A 12,900-nucleotide genomic window follows, 5' to 3' on the forward strand; every position below is an offset into this window, starting at 1 on the left:
TTAAAGAAAAACATGAAATACAAACATTCATATAATAGTCTTACAAACATTCATAATCCATGCATGAAGAACGTGATGGCCTTGAAGGCTTTTGTTATTAAGTAAAATTTCCAAGACACATGTTTACAATGTACATCACTAGTTCCAGTAGTGGAGCATTGGAGCCACTCCTTGCTCCTCAAAGAACTAGTTGATCTCTCTAATGCCTTGCGGGAGGAGCCAAGGTGAAAATTCCTTTGCTCATACAATGAGGAAGTATATAACCCTGGGTGACTCTTTGACTACTCTCATGAATGTTTGAATTCCTCTGACTTTTCAAATTATATGACTCTTTACATTCCATCTGTGTCCTTTGGACTTCCACTTTATAATAAATTTTAAATACAATATATATGATCCACAATAGTGATGTGGAATATGACCACTTGTTACATGACATGACATGACACTGTTGACATGGACTACTTCATGATGTGGAAATGTCAAGTCACTATTGCTACTAAGTGTTGGATGTATTTTTGAAGATGATTTCTCTTCACCTCTGCATGAATTGGTGATACAAAATCTTCAATGATCTGCATTCTTGGATAATGGTCACAAACTGATGTCCCTTCGCTTTCTCTTGATCGATCAACTTGTAATTTCAACTACAAGAGAGTATTTAAGAATGATTCCATCCTTCTTATCCTTCTCCATCATCTTTCCATGACATGATAGGGTACCTATTCCTGCAATTCACTCATGACGATATGACATCAATATGAAAACCCCCTAGTCTAAGATAATGCATTATGATCCACCAACTGAGCTCGTAACAAGAGATAGGCTGGGAAGAGGGACTCAGTGATTACACAGTGCGTAGTTCCAGCAGCTAGGGGAAATGCTTGAGCTCTAATACTACGTAGTGTGCAACCTAGGGAGGCCTGAGGGACAAGACTACATAGTTTCCACAACCAATGGGGACATGTTGAGGGAATGGACAATGGGAGAGCTAGCTATATAGTTCTGGGAGTTAAGGGAGGTTGTGATACTTCGCAGTGGCACAATTCAAGGAATTAGGGGATGCGCTTAAGGCTTAAGGATGCGAAGTGCACAATTTAAGCTGGCTGGGGACATGACTGCACAATTTTTAAGGTCAAGGTCAGGGCTTGGGCATAGGAACTACGCAGTGCAGCAGTCATGGGTGATAGGAACTAAACATTGCGTAGTGCCAAGCAACAATTTTGAAACTAGAGGACTGAGAATACGTAGTGCACAACTCAGGAGAGGCCCAAAGAGGCTTAGTTGGGAAGTTGGGAAGCTTTTACGAAAATGGCTATGTGGAATCAGCTAGATCAGTGATGGACTTTGACTCTGATTATAAACTTAGAATACTTTGACAACACTGCAATGTAGATCACGTGAATACATGAACAAAGGATTTCCCTTCGTATGATAGCTTTATGACAAGTGCGACACTTAAGATAAACTTTGGGACGATCGTAATGACACTTGTGCGACTCTGCTCAGAGCTTTGTGAATGAGTGTGACAAATGTTTACATTGTTAGAAAGAACAAATACAAACCTTTGAAACCATCAGAATAGGATTGTACACATTGTGCGACAACGAAACATGCCAAAAGATGACAGTTTACCCAACATGCAAAAGGGAACAAAACACTACAAAAAAGCTCATGAAATAAACTCTAATGTTTGCGACAACAATGTACAATACCAAGGAAGGCTCCAAGATTCAGTGAAAGCCAAAATTTTGGAGGGTGTTGCAACAACTACAACACACGTATATTGTGATAATATGGACTAATCTGTGTAGACGAGATAGCCTCCCCTAAACTTCACTAAGGTATGTTTGATTATGTTTATATTTAGTTTATTTGACATGGTATGTTTGCAAGTAGAATGGTGGATTATAGTTCAGGTGGCTCTCCTTAAAGATCATATGACTAGAATGAGGAAGATTATTCCCTTGACATAACATATACCTTGAGAAGTATAAAGGAAGAAATAATAAGTTGCATGGAAAATAATGACATGATAATGCAGTGACAGAAAAGGCTTTACAGGGCTCATGGAAAGAAATCTGAGGCCAATTCAGTCATCGTTCAATGCTTATCAAATTTGTAGAGATAAGGATAGCCAAAGATTAGTTATATTCAAGAGGACATGAATAATGGGGCATATGGTAGTAGGTCTCATGGAAGGCACATGTCAAACAATGATGACATGTCAGAGGTGGATGATGGATGGATACACCTAACAAGAGAGGTAGTGGTTATGGGTTCTATTCTAGTTTGTGATTAGAGAGGCATCATTGTCATCAGCTCTATCATCCTTACAGGAGGAGTTAGATGGGATATTTGTTAGATGAGTTCAAGAAAGCAAAGCCTCCTACATTTGATGGTGAGCTGAAGAAACCAGAAGATGTAGAAGCATGGATGCTTGGGATGAAGTTGTTTGAGTTGCATGATTATTTTGAGAACATGAAGGCCATGATAGTTATTTTTAGTCTCGAAGGGAAAGAAAACATCTGGTGGGAAGATATGAAGCATGTTAGAGGCATCATAACAAAGGAGTTGAGTTGGAATGAGTTCAAAAGACTCCTTAGGAAGAATTACTTGCCAGAGAGATACTATGATAGTAAGGCTAAGGAGTTATACAAATTCAAGGTTGGGTATATGAAAGATGAAGAGTACACAACTACTTTTATGGAGTTGTTGAGGTATGTGCCTTACCTCAAAGATGAGAATATGAAGGTTCAAAGTTTCCTTAGTGGAATACCATTAACATTAAAGGATCAAATTGAGTATGATGAGCCTCGGTCATTAGAGGAAATCATTGGGAAGTTGAATCACTATAATGAATAGTTAAAGAGAAATACTGAGGTTGAGTGTGACTCGAAAGGAAATGACAAGACCAAATGAAAATGGCCTCTAAACTGGGAAATACGTCAAGATGCAGGTGAGAAAGAAAATGTGGCCCCTTACAAGAAGTTTAGTACAATTGAGATGGGACATGGATCTCACCCTGGAGAGAAAAAAAATAAAGCCAGTGGAAGGGAACCAGTGCAGTGTTGGATTTGTGGAAAATATCCTCGTAAGAAGGATTTTCCATTGTACTAGAGTGGAAAACCTTATATCTATAGTGCTTAGGAGGCATAAATAGTTGGTGATGTTGGGAAGAGGATTCCTTGAATTTATGCAGAATTTGATAACAAGCAGGAATATTACCAGACATCCATTATCGAGATGGAAGGTAAGATCTGTGATCAAGTTGTTTCCATTTTGATTGATCCTGGATTTAATTATAGTTATGTTAATCCTAGCCTAGTGGATAAGTGTGGCTTGAGAAAAGAAGTGCATGTAAAGTCTTGGTTGGTGCAATTGTCTACATGGACCAAGAAAATAGTTCATCATTGGGGGAGATATTGTGCATTTGAGCTTAATGGTATGCATACATTAACACATCTAAATGTGATTCCTTTGGGTTCATATAGTATTATTTTGGGTATGGATTGGTTGTACCTTCACAAGACTAAGGTATATTGTTACGAGAAGGCTATTGAGTGATTGGATGATGATGGATGTAAGAGAATCTTACAGGGAAAGAAGAAGCCTACATCAGTGAGAATGGTTAGAGCTATGTAGGCAAAGTGTAGTTGCAGGAAAGGATGTGTTTTTTTTTCAATTCACGTTTCCAGTGACAAAGGGAAGGATGTTGAGGATGATTAATTCTTGAAGAAGTATCCAATTTTGTAGCAGTATCAAGATGTTTTTCCAGCAATATTTCAGAGTTACTGCCTCATAGGGAAGTGTACTTTTCTATTGAGTTGGTACCAAGAGAAGCACAAACATCAAAGACACCTTATAGGATGAGCACTTCAGAATTAGGAGGAGCATGCAAAATATATTCTAAGAATTGATATATTTGAAGAATGAGGAGGAGCATGCATAACACCTAGATGAAATGTTGAGATTGTTGAGAGAGAATTAGTTATATGCCAAGCTTAGTAAGTGCAAGTTCTTTTAGACTGAAGTTCATTACTTGGGACATGTTGTTTCTAAGGAAGGTATAACAGTGGACTTAGAAAAGATCAGAGCTATGATGGAGTGGGAAAATCCTAGGAATGTGGATGATTTTAGATCATTCACGGGACTAACAAGTTATTACAAGAGTTTCATTAGGAAATTCTCACATATTTCCTATCCTGTTAAATCTTTACAAAGGAAAGGAAAGAAGCTTGAATGGACTGAGGAGTGTGCAACTAGTTTTGATCAGTTGAAGCATACGATTACAAATGCTCGAGTCTTGAATATTGTAGATCCTGATACAGAGTTTGTGGTATGTACAGATGCTTGCAAAAAAATACTTGGTGGAGTCTTAATGTAGGAAGGACAATTGGTATGCTATGAGTCAAGGAAGTTGAATGGGCATGAGAAAAACTATGTGACTCATGATCTCGAGTTAGCATCTATCATTCATGCCTTGAATATGTGGAGGCATTATCTTCTTGGAAAGAGGTTTATTCTGATGAGTGATCTTAGTGGAATGAGGTACTTGTTTGACCACCCTAATATAAATGCCATGAAAGCTAGATGGTTGGCTAATCTCAATGAGTTTGACTTCAAGATTAGGTACATTAAGGGAAAGGAGAACAGGGTTGCAGATGCTCTTAGTAGAAGAGTGCAGGTGAATCACATTGAAATAGTGAGTTCTTATGGGACATATTTGCAGGAGCAGATCTTGCAGGCATCACAACATGATGATAGGTATCAGTAGTTGAGGCACATGTTACAATAGTAGGGTGAAGGTGATAGGGGTGAGGAGTATCATCTCATGGCTGATGGCTTGGTCAGATTCAGGAACAAGGTTTATGTACCAGATGACAGTGAGATCAGGATGATCATCTTAAGGGATTTTCATGTCAAGTCATATTCAAGTCACCCATGATATCAAAAAAAAATGATAGTTGTTAAGAAGTTTTAACATTGGATGAACTTGATGAAAGAGGTGGTTGAGATTTTTGTTAGATCATTAGGGAAATTTTGAGGTCTAAAATGGGCCTCCTAAGGAAATTATAAAATAATAGTTGAAATAATAAAATAAGATTAGATTACATCATCAAAATTTAGAGGGAAAAAAGAAAAACTATTTTTTCAGCTCGTATTTTCAACTTATCTCCCTATTGGTTTACTAAAATTTTGAGCAACACTTGTTGGATGAAAAATTTGATTCCTTATCCAAGGAGCACCCATGTTGCATACTTTCGATGAACCCTGCTACATGAAAAGTGAGAAACACATGAAAAATGTGATTGAAATCACTTTTTTCATGTATTTCTCATTTTACATGTAGCAGTGTCCATTGAATGTATGCAACATGGGTACTCCTTGGATGAAGAATCAAATTTTGCATCCAACAAGTACTCCCACTTGAACTTTGAGTAAAACCTTAGGGAGATAAGTTGAAAATACAATGTGAAAAAGTAGTTTTATTATTTTATTATTTTTTAAACTTTTTACTTTTTTACTCCAAAAATATCATAAGCATTTAGGTGGTTTATTACAACTCATTCTGATTCTAAAGTGGAAATGGGAGGTCATTTCCATGGACTTCCATTATAGGTTTGTCAAGGAAATTGATGCAACATGATTCCTTCATGGTTGTGGTTGATAGGTTGAGTAAGGTAGCTCACTTCATTGAAGTTAAGTCTACTTATTCATCAAGTGAGGCAGCTCTTATTGTCATCAAGGAGATAGCAAGGTTGCATGGTGTTCCTAAGAAGACCATCTCAGAAAGAGATGCCAAGTTCACTTCCAGGTTTTGGAAATAGTTGTTTGCAGGTTTGGGGACATAGTTGGCTTTCAATACAACTTATCATCCACAGACATTTGGATAAACAAAAAGGGTCAGCAAGAATCTTGAGGAAATGTTGAGGATGTATGTCATGCATTAATAGAGGAAGTGGAAGAGTATCTTCCATTGGTGAATTTTGCATATAATAATGGGTATCAAGAGTCCTTGAAGATGAGTCCATTCGAGGTTCTTTATGGGAAGAGTTGTAATACTCCCATAAGTTGGAGTGATCCAATGAACAAGGTATTGATTGTACTGGATATGTTAGCAGAGATGGAACATGAAATAAAGGTTATTAAGAGGAATTTTAAGGAATCATAATACATGAGGAAGAGTTATGCAGATCAACACAAGGTTTTTAAGGAGTTTAAGGTTGGGGAGCATGTGTACTCATGCATCAAGCGCAAGAGGAGATCCTTAAGGATTGGGTCATGTGATAAGATAACAACTCTATATTGTGGGCCTTTTGAAATACTTGAGAGGATTGGACCAGTGGCCTACCAACTTACACTTCCTCTTACAATGAACGTCCATGATGTTTTCCATGTTTCATTACTTAAGAGATATGTGCAGGATGCTAATCATGTGATTGAATAATCTGTATTGCATGTGCAACCAAAGGGATAATTCTAGCCATAACCACAATGCATATGTTGGCATTGTGGCACTGATTTAGAGCTATGGCACAGGTGTTGTCCTTGATGGCGACTCTCTTTGGTGACAGATCTCAATTCAAGCTTTCAGAATGAAGGAAAAGACATATACACAGGTTCACCTAGATGAAGATGTTTATACACGCGGGTTATACGTTACGAAGGTGCGTATGCATATACACGCACTTTCACGCAAGGAAAAGCGCATATATGATGGAGAACTTACTTTTGGTCCATGGTATCTAGTCCTTGGTAATTGAACCTATGGTTTTGGGCCATGGTATCTCATCAAGAGTGTTGATCCCAAGTATTGGGTCCATGGTATTGTTTGTTATGGTTTTGGACCATGGTATTGTGGAAGGCCTAAGACTATAAAAGAGGAAGGAGATCACTTGGAAAAGTATCATCGGAATTATTGAATATCTAATAGAAGGGCTAGATCTAGAATATTGGTGATTATGTTATGGTGCAGATCTGGATCTGAATGAAGGAGGAACCTGAGCGCAAAGAGAAGGATAAGTTCTATTGATGGGTCATAATCTTAAGGCTTGAATAATAATATCTTTGTATGATTTTGAGCTGTTATATGTGGCACATGCTTGATCTATAAATCTGGTAATCTGGGTTAATTAAGGTCTGAATATTTGAAATTATCCTTTATAGATATGTACACAGGTTCGGTGAAGTGAAGGCACGTATACACGCTGGTTCTGTGAGTAAAAACAACGTATACGCAGGTTGGTCCAAACACAGAAGCATATGCACGCAGGTTTCTAGTTATTGAAGTAGCGTACATCTATTGATTTGTGTTCTAGCTGCTTCTGTTTGATTGGTGTAGCGTTCTGGGTTCAGAATTTGGTGTGTGATTACTGTTACTATGTTTTGGGTACAGCTGTCAGAGAAGTATCTACTTGATTCAATTCTAATTGATGAAAAGGAGATTGTTTGATGTAGAAATTCTTTATGATTGATTGATGTTCATGGATCCAGTCTGAAAATTTATGAAACGTGGTCCCTGGAAGAAAGAGAAGGTTGTAGCCTTCTGTAGACCAGCACCTACGTACTAGTATCTTGGCTAGTGCAATAGCTAAGGGGGTTGTAGCTCCGTTCCAGGAGAAGCTGGAGAATGAGAGAGGGTTGTAGCTCTCTGCAGGTAGAAGCCTACATACTAGTATAAGACTGCACCAGTACAGAACTATTGTAAAATGAAGTTTCTTATTAAAATAAGATAGAGACGACTTGCAGCAGGTGGTTTTCACCCACATTGGGTTTCCACCTTATATCTTGTGTTCTTGTGTGTGATTGTCTTCAGCTCTGTTTTACTGTTTCTGGCTACTGTTTAGTTGATTCTGATACACAGATTAATGATCAACATCTGTAAGATAAATTAAAATTATAAGTCTGCATTGTATACATGGGTTTCCTTCTCTGTAGTTGCGTATATACGTGGTTCTATCTAACTAAAGTAGCGTATATGATCCGGGTTTAAAAAGGAAATAATTGACTTGATAATATTGATTCACCCCCCCTCTCAGTATTATTTAGAACAGCATATTGCAATGAAAACAACTCATGCTCAAAAACTGAGCAATAGAGAAAGTTATGGTGAAGTGCAAGCACTTTAGGCCCGATGAAGCTACATGGGAGATGTCTGATCAAATGTGGGCTTTATATCGTTCATTATTTGTTGGTTCGAGAAAATGATTTTTTGGTATATGTATATGAATGTTGTTGTAAATACTGAAATGAGTTGTGTTATAAGGATCCAATAAGCAGTATGATTGTTATGTTTGTCATGTTGGTCATGTTTTGTAGCAATTGTTCATTGTAAATATTGTATCGAGCTATGTTATAAAGATCCATAGGTAGTATGTTTTATTTTCAACGATTTGATGGTCATAGGTGTCATGGAACACTAAGGATGGTGTTCCCCTATTAGGAGGGTTTTGTAACAACCTTAGGTTAAAGTTAATGTAATAAAGGTTAATAAAGGAAAAATAAGACCAAGGTCATGGGATACATATTCCAAGTTGAATTTTGGGCAAAGCACTATAGTAGGCATCACTTTCAATTTATTAATGGCTAAGGAAATTGGCAAAGGAATAAAGGCATTAGTTGGCATTTATTTATGAGAAATAAAGGAAAATAGGAGAAAAGGGAGGTGAAGAGACACATATTTTCATGTTAACAAAAATAGAAGGAAAATTAAGGAAAATGATAAAAAATAGAGACATCAATAATAAAAAGGCTTCAGAGAACTAGTTCACAACTTTGGTTAGTTTTAGCCTGGGTCAAGTGAGAAAAAGAGAGAGAGAACCAAGAAGAGAAAGCATGCAAGAAAATGAAGGAAAGAGGATGAGCAAGGACAAGCAAGGAAAGCAAAGGAAATAATGGATAAGGTTGGATCAACAACTTGAGTAGGAAGATTTTTCAGGTAACATGTTGCATGTGTGATTTCCTAGCTGAGGTGTGAATGCATGGTTCATTCACGTGTGTATTTGGTTCATTTGTTGTCATTAGCATGGGATTTTACTGGTTTGACAGTGGTTTCAACCTTGCCTTTCCATTTCTTGGATAGCCATGGTGTGATGGAATTGATTTCTTGGTTAAGTTTTGGATTGTTGGAAGGTTTTCGAACCAGGTGAGGTCAGGAAAATTCTCGAGGGTTGGAGGTGGAGATGGTTTTCTCTGGGAAGCCCTCATCAAGTGGGTGGAGACAAGAAAATTCCTCAAGGTGTAACATCCTTGATGAAAATTTCATGTAATAAAAGTTAAAAACAATAACCATGGATGAATGGGACACTTATTCCAAGCTAAATTTTGGGCAAGACATCCTAGGGGGTGTTCATTTGGTTTTTTATGGCTAAGGAAATTGGTAAAGGAAATGGCTAAGGAATTAAAAGGCATTTTTGGCACATTTATTTATGAAAATAATGGAAATTAGGAGAAAACTGAGGTGAAAGGTCACAAGTTCAATGTGAGGAGGAAAATGAAGGAAAATAATGGAAAATGAAGAAAATAGAGGCCTCATTCATAAAAAGGATTTTGAGGACCAGTTGGTAACCTTTTGCCAGTTTAGCTTTGGAGCTCTCTCATTATTCTCTCTCTCTCTCTCATCCTCTTGGACACTTCGAGTTTTATTGGAGCACTTTGGCATTAGAGCGAGAAAGGAAAAGAAGGTGAGAGGAAGCAAAGATCAAGCAGGGAAAGGTAGGATCAAGAAGGGAAAGGAAGGATAAAGCAACTACATTAGACTTCATTGCAGGTATCGAATTTCTTGTCTATTTTCTTTTCTATATTTGGCATGCATGTGTTTCTTTTCTACCATGGAATGGGTTTTTCTAGGTGTGACAATATTTTCAGCCTAGCCTTTCCATTTATTGATAGCTTTGATTATATGGGTTCTCTCATGTAGTTTATGTGGGATGGACTGATTGGATTCAAAGATGAGTGGGGTGGATCTCCGAATTAACAAACACATGGTGGTAGTGGTCCCTGAACTAGACTAAGGATGCATGAATCCACTAGCCTAGTAACCCTTGAACCAGACTATGGGTTGCGGTAAAGCCAAATTGTGTGCCTTGGCGGGCCTAGGAATCCTTGTTGGTGAATGGTGGGATATACAATAAAGCCAAGAGGTGGATTTTATCTCTGTTGGGCCTAGTGATTCCAGGATGGAATGCACAGTAAATCCTGGAGAGTATGTCTCGGTGTAGGGCCTAGTGATCCCTATATCGGACTGTGGATGCACGGTAAAGCTCGAGAGGCTAGGAGGCACTCAAATTCCTCACGGTGTAGGTAGAGAACTCCAGTGGCATCCACATTGGTTGGTGTTTTTGATGTGTTCTGTGAGTCCCACATTCATGCGTGTAATATGGAACGGGGGTGACTGGATGAAGAGAGACTTGGATCAACCAATCTATGGTTGGGTGGAATGTGGTAGTCCCATCACCAGTTGGTTCATTGTATTGATTAACGAAAAAATCATTCCATTGATGTTCATGTGTAAACGTAGAGGTGTATATATGGATTTTGATGGTTGATATGTTTATTGTAATTATGTTCCTATTATGTTGGTTATATCTTCATTTTATGGTAGAAACTATGTTTGTCCCTCAACATGTATTTACTTGTATTTGAATGGATATTGTATCTATGACCTAATAAGTGATAAGGCATAAAATGACATGAGGAAACAATGGTTCATGGAGATTCTCAGATAAGTAAGATATCCCTACACTTAACTCCGTGGTTTACACATGTAAGTTACTTGTCGATGATATGTTTGATGAAATGCTTGTCATGGCTAGTAGGGGTCTGGTTAAGGCCTTGATCAACTATTTATTTCTGCATCATTATTTCCATGTACTATACTTAATTCCAAGATTTCATTCCATTCTGGGCAGTGGCTTGGGCTTTGAGCCTGAAAAAGTGGCTCAATTCCCGGAGTCGCTGGCATAAAACTGGCAAGCTTGGACCACAGTCACTGGCAGGCATGCCTATGAGAGCGATTTTAGGTCTCTGGTCGCTTCCTTGCCCATATCATGAGAATGACTAAGCCTTAAATTGTCCAGAACAATAGTAGGACCCAGGGACAAGCTATCTGAATGGCTGACTTGTCTCCTAAGGGTTCTGTTGATGGTGTTGGATGGATGTATGTGATGTTCCGTCGATTCCACTTCCTTCAGGTCACATAGGAGGTAAAATATGATCATAGTATCCTCTCGTCTCATGTTTAACCCAGTTGGCATGGTAACTTGGATGGATGTGGGAGGAGGGTGTTATAGGGAAGCCCTCAACAAGCGAGTGGAGACAAGAAAATTACTCAACGTATGGTGAATAAATTCTGAGGCATCCAAGCTTGGTTTGGTTTTGTGATCTCAAGACTAGTTTAGGTGAGATCACAGTAGTATGAGGGTGTACGTGGTTTAGCATTTGGATTCCCTTGGTTGTTTATGTATTAGTTTATCCCATGAGATCCCACATTCATGCTTGGAGTATGGAACATGGGTGATTTATTGAAAGAAATATTTGGTTCACCCTAATCTATGGTCAGGTTGTACGTAGAAGTCCCTGACTTGGTTGGATTTTGCATATGTTAATAAGAGTTATTTTCCCATTGTAATCTATGAGCGCTTGTACTTGTTACTATGCTGATTTGATGGTTGTTCTGCCATGGTTAATATTATGGTTATATGTTGGTTATAAGCATGGTTCTATAATATGTTCTAGTTGTCGATCTTGTTCATGAATTTATATGCTAATGAATGGTTTATGAATGCATGAGATATTGAGTGTTATTTTAGCTATTATGGGAGGGAAATATATCTTCTCAATGCTTTTATTTTTAGCTAAAGTACAAATATTTACATTTAGATATGCATTCATGATCTATAGCTTACATGTTTACCATATGTTTGATGAAATGTCTAGAATGTTTTAGTTAGTCTAGGTCAAGTTATGGATTCAATTTTGAATGATTAGCATTGTCGTTATGAGAAATATGATTATGGAAAGTTATAAGAAGTTCAAAGTAGTGTTCTGGAGGATAGCCTAAAAAAGTGGCTCAGATCTTAGGATTGAAGGCACATAACTAAGGATATTAGGTCATAATCGCATGGGACCAGGCTTGTGAGTGCAATTGGAGGCTCACAACTACATGTAGGTAGTTTCAAGGGTGTGGTTATAGGTCTAGGTTAGAGAAAAGGGTTCCAGCTCAAGGATTTTTCATCTGCGGTGGTTCTCACGTGGTTGTTCAACATATGAGTGATATGTGATTCCTAAGGAAGGTGAGTAAGTGTCAGTTTTATGCCCCACTTCCTTAACTCGAACTAGGAGGTTGGGTTATGTCATAATAGTTGTAACACCCTCCCCCCACATTTACCCAAGTTAATTGGTCTGTTGTGGCAAACATGTGACGAGAGGGTAATACAATCTAATTCAACCTTCCAAGTCACCTTAAGGAAGTGGAATTGAGAAAACACAACCAATCTGACCTTTTGCACATACCACAAAACCTACGGGAGCCAACCAACCCTTCCATGTGATCAACCCTTGCAAAAAATTGACACTTCACTTCCCTAGAGCCTCATTTGCTCCCATGTCATGAGAATGCATGTGATTGGGCCCCTCCAATCTCTCTCGCAGCATGGGCATGCAAGGGACTGGGGTCTTTTTCAATTATTTCTAAGCCTACGACCCAAAATTTTGTGCTAATTTTTTAGGGCTAGAAATCAGGCCAATTCCCAGAACTCCATGAAACTTTGAGGAATGAAAAGTAACATCGAAACATTGATACAAATGAAAATAATTGAACAAAGACTTGAATGTTCTCCTACTAGCAATGACATGCATTTTTTCAAACATTTCATAAAGATGCATTCTATAGGTCAT

This window comes from Pinus tabuliformis, chromosome 6 (assembly GCF_031772625.1).
Source record: "Pinus tabuliformis cultivar Carrire ecotype Pingquan chromosome 6, CPIR1, whole genome shotgun sequence".
Classification (NCBI taxonomy): Eukaryota; Viridiplantae; Streptophyta; class Pinopsida; order Pinales; family Pinaceae; genus Pinus; species Pinus tabuliformis.